Here is a 20,568-nt window from a genome sequence, read left to right as displayed (position 1 = left end):
CCTGGCCATGGGCCATTGAGGGGTAGTTTGGAAGGAAATTCTTACCCCGTATCTTAAAGCCTGGAATAAACTATTTCAAAAGGAATAAGGGAGTGTCAGATTTCCCTCACTCTCTTTCCATCCTAGGAAAGGCCTTGTCTGAAGTTGTTCCTGGTTCCTGGAATCCCCTTTCACAAGGAGCCCAAAACTCTCCCTCTCACAGGCAAACTCCTGCTTTCCCCACCTCTGCTCTTAGAACTGCCATATCGTGAAAGCAAAGGTGATGTAGATACATGGAGATTCCAGGTTCCTGAAGTTTTCCTTACAAAGTATTGACCTTTAGTAGGTCTGGTGGTTGTGATCAGGGTCAGAAATTTCCAACAGCTGATCTGTGCTGGTTGTTGTCAGGCAGAAGTGTGACGGACAGCAGAGCTGGACCAGAGTCTGGTCATTCAGTCCCCCTGAAATTCCACCAGAGGGATGGAACCTCTCTCTGATTGGACAACAGCACTTTTGGAGGGAAAATAAAAGGAGCCGTTACTGAGGGAGAGAGTTAGATAGTGTTTGATATGAGAGAAGATGAAGAGGGATAGTTTTGAGGTGGGAGTTGGGGAGGAGGATAGGATTTGCCTGAGGGAGAACTGGTTCTGGTTTGAGTTGAACACCCTCCCTGAGAGAGGAAAGACCCTCCCAGCCTAGAGAGGGAGACCTGGTTGTGGGTCTGGGGGAGGGCTGACTCTTGAGGCAGGAGAAGCAGATCCTGGGGGATTCAGGCTCTTCTGGGTCTTCTTCCAGTCAGGAGGGGGCAGTTCTTCCAGGGAGAGAGGACACCCAAGCCAGTCACAAGGGGGGGGAGGGGTCCCCTGGGTCTGTTACGCCATTTTGGAATTACCTCAGCAGTTGTTAGAGAGAGGGGGGGGCTGAGGAAAAGTGCCCCTTGCTCATGAACCAGGGTATTGATTGGGGAAGGAAGCTGTGCTGTATTTAACTGAACCACCTGTCATAACTAAGTAACAGAAAATGCAGTATAACAACTTTTTTTAGTGAAGAGTTTAAGACAAGCTGTGATTGTAATCCTGTGTTTAAGCCTGAGACATCTTAAAGTTTAAGTATATAAGTTGACTTCTACCCAGGAGAACACATTTCCTGACCCACTTTCTTTCAAAAGCTTCTTTTTGTTCATAAAACTCTCCTTTTTGTTTGTTCAGCTTCTGCCTGAGACGATATTCACTCACTACAAGATAAACTGTGGTAAATTGTATAGATTTAGGTAGTTTGTATACAGTGAGATGTGCACACTGTATTTTAATTTAATAGGGGGCAGTAAGCGGGTGAGTCCCCCACATTATTGACTGGTGGTTAATCATAGAACTGCAGAGTTGGAAGGGACCCCCCAAAGGTCATCAAGTCCAACCCCCTGCAATGCAGGAATATTTTGCCCAATAATAATGATAAGAATAACCCCCCCCCCGAACATAAGTTTTATTTATTTATTATAATAATAAACGTCTTTTTTTTGGAACTTCCAGTTTTATGTATTTATTAAAGTTCTTATTTTCCATTATATTACATCACAAGACTTATTATACTGTAATTTTCAGCACATATACAAAGTTTATATACTTAAAGGGGGGGAACACAAGGACAAAAAACAATTCCAAAATCATATTCATATATATATATATATATATATATACCAACACTTTGAACATCCTGTCTATTCTGTTGTATATTCCTTTTTTACAAATGAATGTACACTTATTATTTTATATTTCTTTACATTTTATCTAATACATTGCAATATCAATATCTACCCTTGGTCTCATTTCTCAACTTGGTCTCTCTCCAACGTCAATCGAATGCTGAATTTTGGACATTAACATATGTGAGAACCCACAGTTCAGGTCACAGAAGAAGCCCCGTTTTTAAATGTTTTCTGTTGATACTTATTCAATTTGTCCTCTACCCACCAGAACCATAAAACGGTGGAGCTCGAAGAGACCCCCAGGGTCATCTAGTCCAACCCTTCAGCAATGCAGGGGTCACAAAGAAAGCATCTGCCAAATACAGGGGCCCACCCTCTTTCCCCACTTGGAGTCCTCCCCCCTTCTCAAGAGACACCCATTTCTGAGTCCCCCAAAGAGCTCTCCCCCCCCCCCCGGGTTCGTGGGGGTTGGGCAGGGGGTTGCAGGGACCTCAAAGGCCTTGGGTCCCATGGTTTCCTTTCCACCCACCCACCCAGGGGATCCTCCAATTCATCTCCCAGCCGCCCCAGAGCCTCCCCTTCACCCAAAGGACTTGCCACCCCAGAGGCCTCCCAAGACAAGCGGAAAGAGAAGTGGGGTGATGGAGAGAGGGGCCTTTTCCGGGGCCTTTTCTCTCTCTCTCCCCTTAACCCAAGGAGGGATCCGGATCCCGCCATGGGATCCCACCAGATTCTGGACGTGGCAACGCTCGGCTAGGCTCCCGTGCTGGGAAAGGTGCATCCAGAGGGGCCAACTCCTAGGGGCCCCGGTCCCTTAGGGGCGAAAGGTGGGAGAGCTCAGTGGGCACAGCATGAGGCCCCTCCTTTCAGTGTTGCGGGATCGTGATCCATGTGGGGCAAAAGAGCCCTGCATTATTGACTGGTGGTTCGTTTAGTGGCAAACTAAAAGTGAAAACGGTGCGGTGGGAGTTCATACAGTATTCTCTGGGCATGTGCAGAGTTTGCCGCTCTGCATTATTGACTGGTGGTTAATCATAGAGATGCAGAGTTGCAAGGTTACCTCCAAGGGTCATCTAGTCCAACCCCCTGCAATTCTGGAAACTCTAATGTGTGACTAGGCAAACTGAAACCGGTACTGTAAAAGCGTGGCGGGAGTTCATACAATATACTCTGGGCATGTGCAGAGTTTGCTGCTCTCTCTAGACCAGAGGCAGGGAAGCAGTGGCCAAAGAACCGCCCTGCAGGCTTTGTCTAACCGCAGAAAAGGGGCCTTGCGGGCTGAGATGCAGAATCCCAGAGCCTCCAGTATAGGAAAAACTGGACATGGAAGAACAGCACCCCCTGTATCATAGAGAGGAGAGAGATAGAGAGGCTTGCCATGCAACTTCCGGGGAAATCCTCAGTGCATTTTCCCATCCGAGCACCGGCAGGGGCTGCTCTGTCCCATAGCTCTATGCGCCGGAATTTTCCTGGCAGCGGGAAAAAGGAGCATGGGAGGGGCTTTAGAAGGGGGGGGGCGTCGCTGGACTAACTCCTCCCGCCCTGCTCTATCTGTTGCAGGAAAGACATCGGAAGAGCGAGCAAGGGAGGCAGATGGGCAGAAGAGAGGACAAAGGGGTAAAGATGCAGGGATGGGGAAGGGGGGGTGAAATGGGCAGGGGAGGGGGGGAAAGGACAAAGACCCCACCATATCTCCCCACCTTCCCCAAAAGCGCCTTTACTGGGGCCCGTCAGGAGGGTCTGGATCCATGCAATCCCGCTGCGAAGTGGGGACCCAAGACCTGCAGGACTTGCGTGAATCCATCTCCTTTGGAGTCCCTCCCCCACAAGAGATCACCCCCCCCCCCATAATAACACTATGGGACATGCACAAGGGCGGGGGTGCAGGGGTCCTTTCTACGGAGGAGCCCCCTGCCGGGTTTCCTTGGCGCCTTCTCCTTGGAAGCATCCGCGCCAGGCGCATTTGGGGGCGAGGGGTGAGCGGAGCCAAGGGGGGTTTCTGGGCGCAGGGGAGTCTCAGGGACGGAGGGAGGAGGGCATAGGAAGCTTGGGGGCTGGGGGATCAATGGAAGCATCCTTGGCAGGGGAACCCTGCGGGGGAGGGGAGAGAGAGAGACCCGGGGCCTTTTGGAAGAGATGTCTCCATCTTGGGCGCTGGCGGGGGAATCCCGGGAGGGGCGGCCTTGGCTTTTCCCTTCCTGGCAAGAAATCTGCCTTGGAGAGAGGGACAGGGGGGAATCCTTGAAAACGGGGGGTCCCATTTCCCCACCCAGTTCTTTCCAGGATGCTTCTTTCTCCCAAGTCCAGCCACTGGAGAGAAAAGGCAAGAAGATCCTGGGAGGAACCCCCTCCCTTAAGTTACTGGAAACTTTCCCCCTCGCTCAGGCTTCGAGTTTCTTGCAGGAGGGGGGGTCCCGCGTGGGTGGTCCTGGCCCACCTCTGTGCTGGCAGGAGGTCCAGATTTCAAGAGGGCAGACCTGGTGGGCAGAGCAACCCCCTGGGGAGGTCAGCTGCATGAGAGCTCAAGGGAGGGCAGAAGAGAAAAGTCAGGAACGCCATTTCGGAAGGGATCTTCCTTTCTTCTTCCCTTTCTCCTCCTTTGTCTCCTGTTTCCTCTTTCCTCTCTTCTCTTCCTGCGGCCTTTTTACTCCTTGTGGAGAGGGAGACCAACAGATTCAGAGAAACAAGGATTGTCCTGGGGGTTGGGACTCCCCCACCCAAATGTCCAGAATCCTCCTATGTCCTCTTCTCCTCCTTCTCCCTTCTCTTTCATTTCCACCCTTACCTGGGTTTTCTTCTCTACCTGGACTACCTTACAGGGACCTTTAGGAAGTTCTCCAGAGTAACTGTGGGACCACTGAGTTCCTTTATCCTAAGAAGTTGTCTTCCTTATTATTCCTGTTCTGTTGTTCTTGCTATACAGTTACCTGCTTAAGCACAAATTGAGCTAGCAAGAGGGTCGTCTTGTCCATCTCGAAAGTTTTTATTTGTATTCCAAAAATAAAATAAAATGGTTGTAATCCCAAAAAAATTTGCAAACCTGAACACGCACTTTCGCGTTTGAAGTGTTTGTAATCCAAAACATATGCAAACCAGACTGTTTGCAAACCAAGGTACCACTTGTTTTACAAGTAAGGTCTGTCAAATTCTAGATACAGGTAGGTAGCCGTGTTGGGCTGCCATAGTTGAAACAAAATTTAAAAAATGCTTCCAGTAGCACACAAAAGCTCATACCAATAACAAACTTAGTTGATTTCTAAGGAGCCACTGGAAGGAATTTTTTTATCGTTTGTCAACTTGTCAATCCTACAAACTGAAACACGGTAAATTGGTGGGATTATAGTTTGTAGGAATCCTGGAATTTTGAGCTTTCTTGTCTACATCATCGGACTGGTGCCCCCAAAAACCAAAGCCCATCTTATCTTTATTAGCCTTTAATGGGCCACTAGATACTTTGTTAGCTCTGCTTCTAAAGATGAATATTTTTGAATATTTTTAACAATCACATAGGCCATCAATAACACTTCTGTTTTGTTTATTCCAGTTAGGACAGAGTCTGATACACCAGTCTGACATCAGCTGCATTGAAAAATAAAATCGCGGAGGCGTGTCCTGGAGAAATTGAGAGGTCTGTACTTCCACTTTTCTGTGAGACTGTATCTTTGTGTGTTTCCTTTCAGCATGTAGGAACATAGAAAGAGCCCTTCCAGATCTGTAGGATATTAAGGAATTATGGTATTCTACTCATAATTCACTCACTACTTGGGTCCAGTATCATTTCGCCAAACTGGCCTCTCCACAGAGTTCACACAAACAGCAGCATTCATTTTTTTTTTATAATATTTTTATTAAGTTTATGAAATACAGAAAAAAAGAATAGAAGACAGATATAAGAAATAAAATAAAAAAGTTACAAATTTCCATGTTCTTTTTTTCCAGCAAGTCTAGTGGACTTCCCCGCATCCTCCAAACCCTGCATTCTCTGTGATACAGAACATCAGCAATTTGTTAACTTGTTTCAATACTTATTGTATCCTTCATTTTATCATGTTACCTAATTTCAAAGATGTTATAACCCTAATCTTATACATTTTCGTTTAGACACAATAAAGTTATTTCATTATTCTACCTCTGACTTCTTGTACCTTAATTTCCATTTCATTAATTTACAATTGCTGAAGCTAGAGTTTCCTAGAGGGTGCATTTTTTAACATTCGTACAGCTTATAATGTTTTTTCAAATAGTCCTTAAATTTTTTCCAATCCTCCTCAATTGTTTCTTCTCCCAAGTCTCGGATTCTGCCAGTCATTTCGGCCAGTTCCATGTAGTCCATCAACTGCGTGTGCCATTCCTCCAGCGTGGGTAGATCTTGTGTCTTCCAATGCTTTGCAATCAGGATCCTTGCTGCTGTAGTGGCATACATAAAAAAAGTTCTATCTTTCTTAAACACTCTCTGGTCTACCATGCCCAGAAGAAAGGCCTCCGGTTTCTTAGGTAAGGTAAATCTAAGTACCTTTTTTAGTTCATTATGAATCATCTCCCAAAAGGCCTTCACTTTCGGGCAAGTCCACCAGAGGTGAAAGAATGTCCCTTCCGCCTCTTTACATTTCCAACATTTATTGTCAGACAGGTGATATATCTTAGCAAGCTTCACTGGGGTCATGTACCACCGGTATACCATTTTCATAATGTTTTCCTTCAAGGCACTACATGCCGTAAATTTCATTCCGGTGTTCCATAACCTTTCCCAGTCTTCAAACATAATGTTATGCCCCAAATCCTGCGCCCATTTTATCATGGCGGATTTGACTGTCTCATCCTGAGTATTCCATTTAAGCAGCAAGTTATACATTCTCGAAAGTAGTTTATTTTTTGGCTCTAACAGTTCTGTCTCTAGTTTCGATTTTTCCACCTGGAATCCAACCTTCTTGTCCACTTTAAAAACCTCCTGAATTTGTGCATAGTGCAACCAATCTCGCACCTTGTTTTTTAGTTTTTCCAAGCTCTGCAACCTCCAATTGTCTCCAATTTTTTCAATTATTTCCCAATATTTAGGCCAGTAGTCCTCCATGTTAAGTCTCTTACGTGCCTTGGCCTCCACCGGTGAGAGCCACCTCGGAGTCTTACTCTCCAATAAGTCTTTATATTTTGTCCAGACCATCAAAATTGCTCTTCTGACAATGTGGTTTTTAAACAATTTGTGCACTTTAACCTTGTCATACCACAAATATGCATGCCACCCAAAAGCATTGTCAAACCCTTCCAGATCTAGGACATCAGTGTTCTCCAGTAAGATCCAATCTTTCAACCAGCAGAAGGCTGCAGATTCATAATATAACCTCAAGTCTGGCAGGGCAAATCCCCCTCTTTCTTTCGCATCAGTTAATATTTTAAACTTTTCATGGAACACAAAGGACTTCCGGAGGCGGCGCGAACGGTAATGGCTGCCCTTTCCTAACTGGGAGAGGGAAGCTCCGCTGGAAAAGGGTCGTCCGCTACGGCGAAGCGGAGACCCATTCTGGAAAACCGCAGGCAGCGGAAGCCTGCGGTCTCGGGACCCGGCGGGCGCCAGGAGCAACCCCCGAAACGTTGAGGGAACCCCGTAAGGGGCTCCGGATCGCAGAGGGGGCAGCGGCGCTGTGGGTCTATGCGCATTCAGCGGAGCGAAGCCGCGCTGCCGTTGCCGGTGAGCGCCGACCTTTCTTCCTGCAACACAAGATCCTAAAATGCAACAACCCGTGAGTAACTGAGGACTTTATTAAATTGTGGGACTAAAAATATTGAAAATAAGCTGAAAGCGGAGAGACGAGGAAAAGGAAGTCCGTCTTCCGCAGCCATTGACCTTTAAAGCAATGAGCAGGAGGAGTGGAGGCATAGAGAGAACTTTTGACAGCTCAGATTGAGCACCCGCAGAAATTACTTTTAATCTCTTTAAAGACTGTAAGCAACTGAACTTTGGACTTTGATCAGGACTTATATATTCTCTTCTTTGTGGATTACAATTTTATTTAAGAAACCCAGGTGTCAGAACTGCCTGAGCAGTAGAACTGTCAGACTGCAAATTTGGATACATTGTACTTAAACTTTGAGACAGTCTGAGGGAGTTCAGAATGGTTACGTTCTTGCATTATGGAATTCCAGTAAGCACAACTTGAAATATTGTGGCAAACCTAAAACCAACTCTGCTAAAACTACTTTTGTGAAGATCCCTAAGTATGGGTTCAGATTTCGTATGATTGGAATGGACTCTTCTTCTTAGGACATTTTATGCTCCCCCTAGAGGATTGAGGATTTATAACAAAAACATTGTTTTACTTTCTATTTCCCGGCCCTCTGTTTGACTGTTACCATCTGGGCCGTAGCTTTCTCATGGGAACAACTCAGCTTGACCTTGACTGCTAGATAACTTTGGAATGAGTGGCGCAAAAAGAAAGGGATTAAGAACTAGACAAACAACTCTGACAACCTTAACTGCAGCCTCACAAACGCGTAGATCATCTGTGCCTACTCTGCCCTCGGAGGAAAAAGCTACCTCCCTGTCACAGGCAGGGGAGGGAGAAACTGAGGAATTACAACTAGAAGAGATGGCTTCAGGAGGATCTGGTTCTGTACTAGAGAGAATTCTTGAGAAATTGGAATCTTTGGACAGGAAAGTTGATCAACAAACTGCGAAAATTGACCTTAATACAGAAACTTTAAACAAATTATCTGGGCAAGTTGCACAGAATGCACAAGCAATCGGACAACTGAAGGAGGCTGCAGGTGAAAATCAGAAACTGGCCGAAGAGACCAGCCAAAGAGTGGGAGAGTTGGAAAAAGAAGTAAGGCCGCTCAGCAAGCAGGTTGGGGAACACCAGACCTACCTCTCTATGTTGGAACTTCGGAACAGGGAGATTAACTTAAGGATAAGATCGATACCAGAAGTGGAAGAAGGTAATCTAGCTGAGTTTTTGACCAAAGAATTCTCCAAGTTCTGGGGTCTAGAGGAGGAAGACTTTAAAATTGTGTCAGCCTTCAGACTTGGAAGACTTACAAAGAGAGAAAAGCCCAGAGACTGTTTGATTACGTTGAGATCAAAGGAGGAAAGGGACAAGATTTTGGGCCTGCACTACGGAAGATCTCTGAACATTTCGGACCAAAGAATTGAGATTTTTAAGGACATTCCTAAACAGCTGTTGGATCTTAGATCTGAATATTTGGACTTAGTAAAACTGTTGAGAAGCAACTCAATCATCTTTAGGTGGGACTTTCCCCAAGGATTATCCTTTACCTTTAGAGGGAAGAAGATTAAAATTAGAACTTTGGAAGATAGGGATAAGTTTTTGACTGCCTACGGAGAGGACCTTCATAAAGGACTTGAACTACCCTCAGGGCCTGAACCACCACAGGTACCTGTACCTCAGAACCCTGAAGACTCACAGAACAAAACACCATCCCAAGGAAACTAAACAGATCTATCCAGGATGTCTCTGCAACTTTTAAGCTGGAACATAAATGGCTGTAACAGCCCGGAAAAAAGGAAGAAAATCTTTCACATATTAAAGAAGGAGCAACTAGACATCACTTGTCTACAAGAAACACATGTGATTAGGCTCCACAGAAAAATATTGGTAAATAAAAGGTTAGGCCAAGAATTTATATCTTCGGATTCAGTTAAGAAGAGAGGAGTGGTGATATATGCAAAGGAGAGCCTCTCACCAAAATGTCTATTTAAAGATGAACATGGAAGAATTTTGGCAATTGAAATACAGCACCAAGGAGAGAAAATTTTGATATTAGGAATCTACGCTCCAAATGAAGGGAAATCAGAATTCTACAAGAAGTTGCATGAGATTATGCTGGATTATCTGGACTATGATAACATCATCATGATGGGAGATATGAATGGGATCGTTTCAACGAATATGGATAGGTCACAAAGCCAAAAGGTTACTAAAGATGGCAGACTACCAAAGACATTTTTTGAAATGACAGACAACATGGACTGGATTGATATATGGAGGACAAAGAACCCCTTGGGGAAAGAAGGAACATTTTTCTCTGAAGCCCAACTGACTTGGACAAGAATTGACCAAATATGGATTTCTAGAGGTCTGGCTCCTAAGGTGAAGAAAGTGGAAATCTGCCCAAAGACCTGCTCCGATCATAATGCGTTGAAAATGGACATGACATTATTACCAACCGGCTCCTTTAGATGGAAGATGAATGACAACTTGTTTAGAGATCAGGAGATTATTAAGAAGGCCAAAAAAACAATAAAGGACTACTTTGAGATAAATTTGAACACTGCTGTGGAAAAAAGAACAATCTGGGACGCAAGCAAAGCTGTGATGAGAGGGTTCTTGATACAACAGAACGCCATAAAGAAAAGACTACAAAATGAGAAAAAGGATAAGATTTTGGGGAAAATTAAAGAGTTAGAGAAGAAACTAAGAGTAAATCCGAAGTCACAGCCGATCTTGAGAGAAATTAAACTTCATCAGGCACAATATTCCAAACTGATAAATCAGGAAATAGAATGGAAGATTAAATTAATGAAACAAAAAACATTTGAATCGGCTAACAAATGTGGGAAACTGCTGGCTTGGCAGTTGAAGAAGAGACAAAAGTTGAACATAGTAACAAATTTGGAAATAGAAGGAAGATACATTCAGAACCCGGTGGAAATTAGAAAATGTTTCCAGAAATATTTTAAGAAATTATACACTCAAGGGCCACAAAATGAGGAAGAGATTGCAAAATTTTTGGAGAAAAATGGACTTAAAAAACTATCACAAGAAAATAGATCACTCCTGAATAGTAAAATAACACGTTTAGAGATAGAACATGCCATTCAGAATATGAAGCTGGGCAAGTCTCCAGGGCCAGATGGCTTGACCTCCAAGTATTATAAGACATTAAGTGACTTTTTGATTCAACCACTGATGGAGGTCAGCAATGAAATTATGGAGGGAAAGAAGGCGCCTGAATCGTGGAAGGAAGCTTTTATCACATTGATACCAAAATCAGAAACTGAAAAGACACAACTTAAGAACTACCGTCCCATTTCCCTTTTAAATGTGGATTATAAAATATTTGCTGACGTTTTGGCAGGAAGACTCAAAAGAGTTTTAAATGAGATAATTCATAAAGACCAGGCAGGCTTTCTCCCAGGAAGACACTTGTTTGCTAATACAAGGAACATTATTGACATTTTGGAACTTTTGCAAACAAATATTAATACTAAAGCAGCTTTAATTTTTATAGACGCGGAGAAGGCCTTCGATAACATCTCTTGGAAATTTATGAAGGGGAATTTAAAAGAAATGGGAGTGGGGCGGGGTTTTGAAAATGGGATTGACGCCATTTACTCAGAACAAAAGGCAAAACTGATAGTCAACAATGTGGTTACAGAAGAGTTTAAGATTGAAAAAGGGACACGACAGGGCTGCCCGATTTCCCCCTTGCTGTTTATTTCTGTCCTGGAGGTGCTCTTGAACTTGATTAGAGGGGACCGGTTGGTGCAAGGGATTCAGATCGGAGCGAAACAATATAAACTTAAAGCTTTTGCAGATGACCTTGTTTTGACATTGCAAGAGCCAGAATCTAGCACAAAAAGAGTGTTACAATTGATTCAGGACTTTGGTCGGGTAGCGGGCTTCAAACTAAATAAACAGAAAACTAAGGTGTTGGGAAAAAACCTGACAGATGCAGAGTCAGAACGGTTTCAGAGAGAAACAGAACTAACTGTGGTTAAAAAAGTAAAGTACCTAGGGGTAAACATAACAGCAAAAAATCTGAGTCTATTTAAGGACAATTATGAAAAATGTTGGTCTGAAATTAAGAGAGACTTGGACAGTTGGTCAAAATTGAAGCTTTCTTTGTTAGGCCGAATTGCTGCTATTAAGATGAATGTATTGCCTAAGATGTTGTTTTTGTTTCAAACATTGCAAATTGTGGACAAGACGGAGTGTTTCAGGAAGTGGCAGAGAGATATTTCTAAATTTGTCTGGCAGGGCAAAAAGCCCAGAATTAAGTTTAAGATATTAACTGATGCGAAAGAAAGAGGGGGCTTTGCCCTGCCAGACCTAAGGTTGTACTATGAAGCCGCAGCTTTCTGCTGGCTAAAAGACTGGCTACTTCTAGAGGACACAGATGTGTTAGATTTAGAAGGTTTTAACAATGCATTTGGTTGGCATGCATACTTATGGTATGACAAAGTTAAGATCAATAAGGCCTTTAAGAACCATATTGTCAGGAAAGCAGTGTTTAATGTCTGGACAAAATACAAAGACCTATTGGAAAATAAAACTCCAAGATGGCTATCACCTCTGGAGGCTAAGGCCCGAAAAAGACCCAATATGGAGGCCAAGTGGCCGAAATATTGGGAAATAATAGAGAAAGAGGGCAATAATTGGAAATTGCAGAGTTTGGAAAAAATGAAAGACAAAGTGCGAGACTGGTTACATTACGCTCAGATTCAAGAAATTTTTAAAAAGGATAAAAAGTTAGGATTCCAGGTGGAGAAATCGAAGTTGGAAACAGAATTGTTAGAACCTAAGACTAAAGTACTCTCAAGAATGTATAACTTGCTGTTGAAATGGAATACACAAGATGAAATGGTTAAGTCGGCCATGATAAAGTGGGCACAGGATATTGGGCATAATATTATGTTTGAGGATTGGGAAAGGTTGTGGACCACGGGGATGAACTTCACGGCATGTAATGCTCTGAAGGAAAATGTAATGAAAATGATATATAGGTGGTACATGACCCCAGTTAAACTTGCCAAAATATGCCATGTGCCAGACAATAAATGTTGGAAATGTAAGGAAAATGAAGGAACATTCTTTCACCTCTGGTGGACTTGTCCCAGGGTGAAGGTCTTCTGGGAAATGATATATAATGAGCTGAAAAAGGTATTTAAGTATACCTTCCTTAAGAAACCAGAGGCCTTCCTCCTGGGCATTGTCGGCCAGATGGTGCCAAAGAAGGATCGAACATTCTTTTTGTACGCAACAGCAGCAGCAAGGATACTTATCGCCAAGAAGTGGAAAACTCAAGATCTACCCACTCTGGAAGAATGGCAGATGCAGCTGATGGACTATATGCAACTGGCTGAGATGACTGGCAGAATTCGAGACCTGGGAGAAGAGAGGGTTGAAGAAGATTGGAGGAAATTTAAGACTTATTTACAAAAATATTGTGATTTGGTGGAAGTTAAGTAGGATGTTTGATCATAAATAATTGGCCACCACAAAATCGGATCGGAATGGGAGGTAAAGTGAGATTAAGAGAAATTAATTTGCAGAGGATTATATTTAAATAAGTGGTTATAAAATTTACAAATTAGATGATAAACTGCATGGGAAAAAAAAATCTATGATGATGAAAATGGTAGCGGGAGATGTGAGGAAGTCCAAAGAAGTTATGAAACTCTGTTAAAAGTAAGGTTGTTTATTGTCTTTGTACTTTATTCTGTAAAAACCCCTAATAAAAAACTATATTAAAAAAATAAATAAATAAACTTTATTCGGGGCTTTTTGCCCTGCCAAACAAACTTGGAAATATCCTTCTGCCACTTTCCAAAACATTCCACCTTGTCCACGATCTGTAGGGCCTGAAACAAAAATAACATTTTCGGCAATACATTCATCTTTATAGCTGCTATTCGGCCCAACAAGGAAAGTTTCAATCTTGTCCATGTTTCCAAATCTCTTTTGATTTCTGACCAACATTTCTCGTAATTATCTTTAAACAAATTCAAATTTTTGGAGGTCAGATACACCCCTAGGTATTTTACTTTTTTAACCACATTTAGTTCTGTTTCTTTCAGGAACTCATCTGTTTCTGTAGTTGTCAAATTTTTTGCTAGAACCTTAGTTTTTTGCTTGTTCAGCTTAAATCCCGCCACCCGACCAAAGTCAGAAATTAATTCTAACACTCTTTTAGTACTAGAGACTGGCTCCTGTAATGTTAATACCAAGTCATCTGCAAATGCTTTCAATTTATATTGTTTCACTCCGACCTCAATTCCTTGTACCGACCGGTCCTTTCTAATCATGTTCAATAGCACCTCCAGAACTGAAATAAACAGTAGGGGGGATAGGGGGCACCCCTGCCGTGTCCCTTTTTCAATTTTAAACTCCTCTGTCACCACATTGTTTACTATCAATTTAGCTTTTTGTTCTGAATATATTGCTTCTATTCCATTTTCAAACCCCCGCCCCACTCCCATCCCTTCCAAATTTTTCTTCATAAACATCCAAGAGATATTGTCAAAGGCTTTCTCCGCATCAATAAAAATTAAAACCGCTCTAGTGTTAAGATTTGTTTGTAGAAGTTCCAAAATGTCAATAATGTTTCTTGTGTTGTCAAACAAATGCCTACCGGGGAGAAAGCCGGCCTGGTCCTTATGTATCACTTCATTAAGTACTTTTTTAAACCTACTTGCCAAAATGTCCGCAAAAATTTTATAATCCACATTTAGGAGTGAGATGAGGCGGTAGTTCTTAAGCTGGGTCTTTTCAGTTTCTAGTTTAGGTATCAATGTGATGAAAGCTTCTTTCCACGTTTCCGGTGCCTTCCTCCCCTCCATAATCTGGTTGCAGACCTCCAACAGAGGTTGTATCAAATAGTCTTTCAAAACCTTATAATATTTGGAGGTAAGTCCATCGGGGCCTGGAGATTTGCCTAATTGAAGGTTCTGAATGGCACTTTCAATTTCTTGCTGTGTGATATTACTATTCAGGGTTGTTCTCATTTCCTGAGGTATTTTTTGTAATCCATTAGTTTTGAGGAATTGATCCACCTCCGAATCTTTCTGCGGCCCTTGTAAATAAAGTTCTTTGAAATATCTCTGGAAGCACTTTCTAATTTCCTCGGGTTTCTGAACCATTCTCCCTTCAATCTCTAGATTTGTAACTGTATTAAGTTTTTGTCTCTTTTTCAACTGCCATGCTAGCAGTTTCCCACACTTGTTTGCTGATTCAAAAGATCTTTGTTTCATTTGTTTAATTTTCCATTCCACCTCTTGATTTATCAATTTCAAATATTGTGCTTGGAAAAATTTCACTTCTCTCAGCACTTCCTTCGACTTGGGCCTAGATCTTAATTTTTTCTCTCCATCTCTTATTTTTTCCAATATCTTCTCCTTCTTTTCATTCCAGAACTTTTTCTTAATCGTGTTTTGTTGTATTAGAAACCCTCTCATAACTGCTTTACTTGCGTCCCAGATTGTTCTTTTTTCCACAGTGGTATTTAAGTTTATCTCAAAATAGTCCTTTAAAGTTTTTTGGGCCTTCTTAACAATCTTCTCGTCCCTTAGTAAGGTGTCATTCATTTTCCATCTAAAGGATCCGGTTGTGTTTAGTCTCAGTTCCACTTTCAGGGCATTATGGTCGGAGCAGGTTTTTGGGCAGATTTCCACCTTTCTAGTCTTGGGTGCCAGTCCTCTAGTTACCCACATTTGGTCGATTTGTGTCCATGTCAGATGAGCTTCAGAAAAGAAAGTTCCTTCTTTTCCTAGGGGGTTCTTAACCCTCCATATGTCAATTAAGTCCATATTGTCAGTCATTTCAAAAAAAGTTTTAGGTAGTCTGCCATCTTTCGTTATGTTAGCACTTTGCGACTTATCCATATTTACAGACACAACCCCATTCATATCGCCCAACATAATGATGTTGTTGTAGTCTAAATAGTCCAGCATAATCTCGTGCAGCTTCCTGAAGAATTCCGATTTTCCTTCATTTGGTGCATATATTCCTAATATCAAAAATTTTTCTCCTTGTGTCTGGATTTCAATCGCCAAAATTCTGCCATGTTCATCTTTAAATAAAAATTTCGGTGACAGGCTCTCCTTTGCATATATCACCACTCCTCTTTTCTTGACTTTATCCGAAGAAATAAATTCTTGGCCTAATCTTTTGTTAATTAGCACTTTTCTGTGGAGCCTTGTCACATGAGTTTCTTGCAAGCAAATAATGTCCAATTGTTCTTTTTTCAAAATATGAAATACTTTTCTTCTTTTTTCCGGAGAATTTCCGCAATTTATATTCCAGCTAAGAAGCTGCAGAGACATCCTGGTTTAATTAGTGGGTCCTACAGTGGGGTGTCTAGGTTTCCCTCCGATCCCGGAGGTGGTAATGCTGGTCCAGATCCAGACGGTGTAGGTTTTGGTGATGGTCCCGGTGGTGGAGGTGGCCAAGAAGCTGCAGCTCCTTTCTGGAGGTCCTCCTCGTGGTCGTGTAGGAACTTCTGCTGGTCCTCAGGTGTTTTAATTCTTACTTTCCTTCCTTTGTAAGTAAATGATAGTCCTTGCGGAAACTCCCACCTATAAGGGATTGCGTTGTGTCTCAGCAATTTGGTCAGGTCTATATAGGTGGTCCTAAGATCCAAAAGATGTTTGGGTATATCTCTACAAATTTCAGCCTTTTTACCTTCTATCTCCAAAGATTTTTTAAAATGTAGGCCTAGTATCTTGTCTCTTTCCTCTCTTGATCTCAAAATAACCAAACAGTCTCTGGACTTATCTTTCTTTATCGATCTTCCCAGTCTAAAAGCCGTCACAATTTTAAAATCCTTGTCTTCCTCAATTCCCCAGAATTTGGAGAACAAAAGTGTCAAAAATCCCTCTAGATTTCCTGCCTCCAATTCTGGGATGGCCCTTAACCTGAGATTATTTTCCTTACTTTTCAGTTCAACCAATGACAGGTAGGCTTGTTGTTCCCCTACCTGTCTTTTCAGAGGCCTTACTTCCCCCTTGATCTCATCAACCTTTTTGTTCGCCTGTTCTGCTTTTTGACTGGCTTCCACAGCTAGTTTATAATTTTCAGCCGTAGCTCCTTGCAGTTTCTCAATTGCCTGGGTATGCTGGGAAACCTGATCAGATAATTTACTAATAGAGGATGTAGCTTGATCAATTTTTGATGATTGATTGTCCACTTTTTGTTCCAAAATTTGTTTCAGGACTGTTTCAGATCCTCCAGTTGCCATGTCTTCTGCAGCAGGCTGTTCAACTTCCACCTCCTGTGCTGTCAGCACAGTTGGGACAGATGATCTACGTTGATGAGTTAAGGTCCCTGAGCCGCTCATTCCACACCTGCCTCTGTTCAAGGTCAAATTGTCTTTTATTCCATGAGAAAGACAAATCCAGAGTGTAAACAATTAAATCACAGAAAGTCTCAATAAAATACAGTTCCCAGGCCTCTATGTCTCCACAATCCTCTAGGGGGGGGTGTTTCAAAGTTTCAAGGAAGGAGAGAACTCTTTTCCGCCATTGAAGTTCCTATATTCCCCATATTAAGTCTTTGTAATTCCAGAGCACAAAAGGAAGGTTCCCCAGGCTTTCTATTTCTTGAAAAAGGGCCACAAGGTGTCAAGAAGGGTCCCAGCAACAATGTTTAAGCGTTAATATCTCAGTCTATGTGACAGTTTAAACTCCAGCAACAGTATTAGCAGTTTGACAGTTCTCTTTTACGCGCTGACAGTCCGACAACTGGGTTGTCCCTTTTAACTCCGCATAGCTCAAAAATAGGAAGAAAGTTCCAAGAATAGAGTCCACAAGTTTTACTAAGATTTCCCTCTTGTCTTTTCAATACAAAGTCTATCAATGCACCTTTGTTCTGCTTTTACGATCCCTTTTGAACGCTTCAGCACACTTCTAAGCCGTTGCTTTGATCTAGTTAGCAAGATCGGGAGACGGACTTCCTGTAACTCGCCTCCCGTTTTCAGCCAAATTCCACAAATTTAGTCCAATATTTAGTACCCCTTACTCACGGGTATGTTACAGCCAATTCCGGTGTTTTCAAGAAGAAAGGTCAGCGCTCATCGGCAGCAGCAGCGCGGCTTTGCTTCCACGAAAAGAGCGATGAACTCACAGCGCCGCTCCCCCTTTCACGTTCCGGAGCCCCTTCCGAGGTTCCTTCTTCGTTTCTGGGGGGGCTTTTGGCGCCCGCCGAGTCCCACGGCCACAGGCTCGCTCTGCCTGTGGTTTTTCTTAGTGGGTCTCCGCTTTGCCGCAGCGGACGACCCTTTTTCGCGGAGCCCCTCTTCACAAAGTAAAGAGGACCGCCATTGCCGTTTTGCGCCGCCTCCGGAAGTGCAAACAGCAGCATTCAGAGCGCAGGAAACCAAAGCACGAAGAAGAGCTATAAATCCACATGACATTCCAGACTTCAAGTGGAATGGCTTAGTACTGGCCAATTACATCTGAATGGTTGCAAATAAGCCCAGAGTCCATAAACATGCACCAGAGCCCTTGTTTATCCAAACAAAGTCTACGTCTATAAGCAATCCATTCAACCATTGTGAGTGTTCTCAGATTGTCAATTCATCTGAAGGCAGCCCTATTTAGGGAAGTTTTTGATGTTTGATATTATTATTATTATTATTATTAAAGATTTTTAACATAAACTTTCCAAACAAAACATCCATCTTATCATCTCTTACACACCTTGGCTACTTTTAGCCAGTGACTTCCATCATTCCCTTCTAATTATTTCATCCTATCTCTCTTCTGTTTACAATTTGTCTCTTTACTACTGTTTATATAATCAAAATCTTAACATCCTATCTTTTAACTCTTATTAACAATATTTCTTATCTCCATTTTTCACAAGACTTCTTGTTATCCTACAAGCGTATTCAATTGAACACCATTGCCCTTCAAATAATTCACAAATTTACTCCAGTCCTTCAGGAATTTTTGGTCCCGCTGTTCTCGGATTCTCCCGGTCATCTTAGCTAATTCTGGGTACTCCATCAATTGACTGAAACAAAAATAACATTTTTGGTAGCGCATTCATTTTTATAACAGATATCCTTCCCCAAAGTGACAATTTCATCCTTCCCCACACTTCCAAATCTCTCTTAATCTTATTCCATACCTGGTTGAGGTTTTCTTGATAGAAATTTGTATTTTTGGGGGGTTAACAATATTCTTAGGTATTTCACTTTCTTTACCACCCCTGTTTCTGTTTATTATTGCAACTGATCCACTATCTTTTTGTCCATATTTTTAACAAACTTTTTTATTTTTATTTACTTTAAAGCCTGCTACTTGTCTAAACTGTTCAATTTTTTCTAGTACTTCCTTCGGACTTGTTATTAGTTCAATTGTTATTACCAAGTCATCCATAAAGGCTTTTACTTTATATTCTTTCCTTCTGACTGATATTCCTTTAATTCCTTCTGCTAACCTTATATTATTCAGGAGAATTCCAGAACCGATATGAATAACAATGGTGATAGTGGACACCCTTGTCTTGTCCCTTTTGTAATTTCAATATTTTCTGTTAATACATTATTTTCAATAATTTTTGCCTTTTGACGTGAATATATTGCTTTTAAACTTCTCATAAACAATTGACCCATTTCCATCCTTTCTAAGTTTTTAATCTTAAATTCCCTAGATATATTATCAAAGGCCTTCGCAGCATCCACAAATATTATGGCTGCCTGCTTTTCATTCCTGGCCATCAAGTATTCAATAATATTCACAATATTCCTTATATTGTCCTTCATCTGGCGGCCAGGAAGAAAACCTTAATATTTGCAAATAGTTTATAATCACTGTTCAACAAAGAAATCGGCCTGTAGTTTTTAACCTGTCATAAGTCTGAGTCAGGTTTGGGTATCAGTGTAATATATGCTTCTTTCCAAGTCTCTCGTGTTTCTCCTTTTTTCAAAATATTGTTCATTACTTCCTCCAATGGTGCCAGTAGGGTCTAGCTGAAATTTTTATCATTATTTATTTATTTATTTATTACTTATAAATTTATTTATTTATTAAACCCATCTGGCTGGGCTTCCTCAGGCACTCTGGGCGGCTTCCAGCAAAATATTAAAATACGGTAATGCATCAAACATTAAAAGCTTCCCCAAACAGGGCTGCCTTCAGATGTCTTCTAAAAGTCTGGTAGTTATTTTTCTCTTTGACATCTTGTGGGAAGGCGTTTGTCAGGATGGGTGCCACTACCGAGAAGGGCCTCTGCCTGGTTCCCTGTAACTTGGCTTCTCGCAGTGAGGCAACCGCCAGAAGGCCCTTGGTGCTGGACCTCAGTGTCCGGGTAGAACAATGGGGGTGGAGATGCTCCTTCAGATATACTGGACTGCGGCTGTTTAGGGCTTTAAAGGTTACTTTGAATTGTGCTCGGAAACGTACTGGGAGCTAATGTAGGTCTTTCAAGACCAATGTTATGTGGTCTTGGCAGCCACTCCCAGTCACCAGTCTAGCTGCCGCATTCTGGATTAGTTGTAGTTTCTGGGTCACCTTCAAAGGTAGCCCCACATAGAGCGCATTGCAGTACTCCAAGCGAGAGATAACCAGAGCATGCACCACTCTGGCGAAGCAGTCCGAGGTGAAGATAGGGTCTCAGGCTGCATACCAGATGGAGCTGGTAAACAGCAGAAATAGTACTTCGGGTTATGAACTTTGCTTCAGGATAAGAACAGAAATCTCGCAGCAGCAGTGGGAGGCCCCATTAGCTAAAGTGGTATCACAGTTTAAGAACAGTGTCAGGTTAAGAACGGACCTCAAGAACGAATTAAGTTCTTAACCCGAGGTACCACTGTATATTGTTTCTCCAACGGGTGTTTTAATCTCCACACATCAATCAAATTGCAGCTTTCTACCATAGAGAATAAAGTTTTGGATAGTTTACCTTCTTTCTATTCCCATTTCTCATTCTATCAATTTCCAATGAAATTACCCCATTCAGGTCCCCCATAATTATTTTTTGATCCACAAAGATTTGTCTCGCTTCATATTTATTTTTTATATACAACACCACCCCTCTTTTTACTCCTGTGTGATGAAATAAATTCACTTCCTAATTTCTTTTTTACCAAAATTCTTCTATGTTTTCTTGCAACATGAGTCTCTCAAAAACAAACAATATCTAAGT

The 20,568-nt window shown here is 42.1% G+C and overlaps 2 protein-coding genes across 3 annotated transcripts in view; one reads left to right on the top strand and one right to left on the bottom strand.

Moving 5' to 3' along the window:
- The window catches only part of LOC310837460 (uncharacterized protein), a 187,045-nt gene that overhangs the window by 29,009 nt on the left and 137,468 nt on the right, over window positions 1-20,568 (bottom strand). The gene's annotated exons all lie outside the window — the stretch shown is intronic.
- LOC310837690 (uncharacterized protein) overlaps window positions 3,792-20,568 on the top strand; it is a 53,000-nt gene continuing 36,223 nt past the window's right edge. For both annotated transcript variants that reach the window (XM_083724674.1, XM_083724670.1), the window contains exon 1: window positions 3,792-5,312. The gene's annotated coding sequence lies outside the window, so the exon portion shown is untranslated. The remainder of the gene's footprint in view (window positions 5,313-20,568) is intronic.

This window comes from Podarcis gaigeae, assembly GCF_964106915.1.
Source record: "Podarcis gaigeae genome assembly, chromosome: 2".
Taxonomy (NCBI): domain Eukaryota; kingdom Metazoa; phylum Chordata; class Lepidosauria; order Squamata; family Lacertidae; genus Podarcis; species Podarcis gaigeae.
This window is presented reverse-complemented; position numbering and strand designations above follow the sequence as displayed.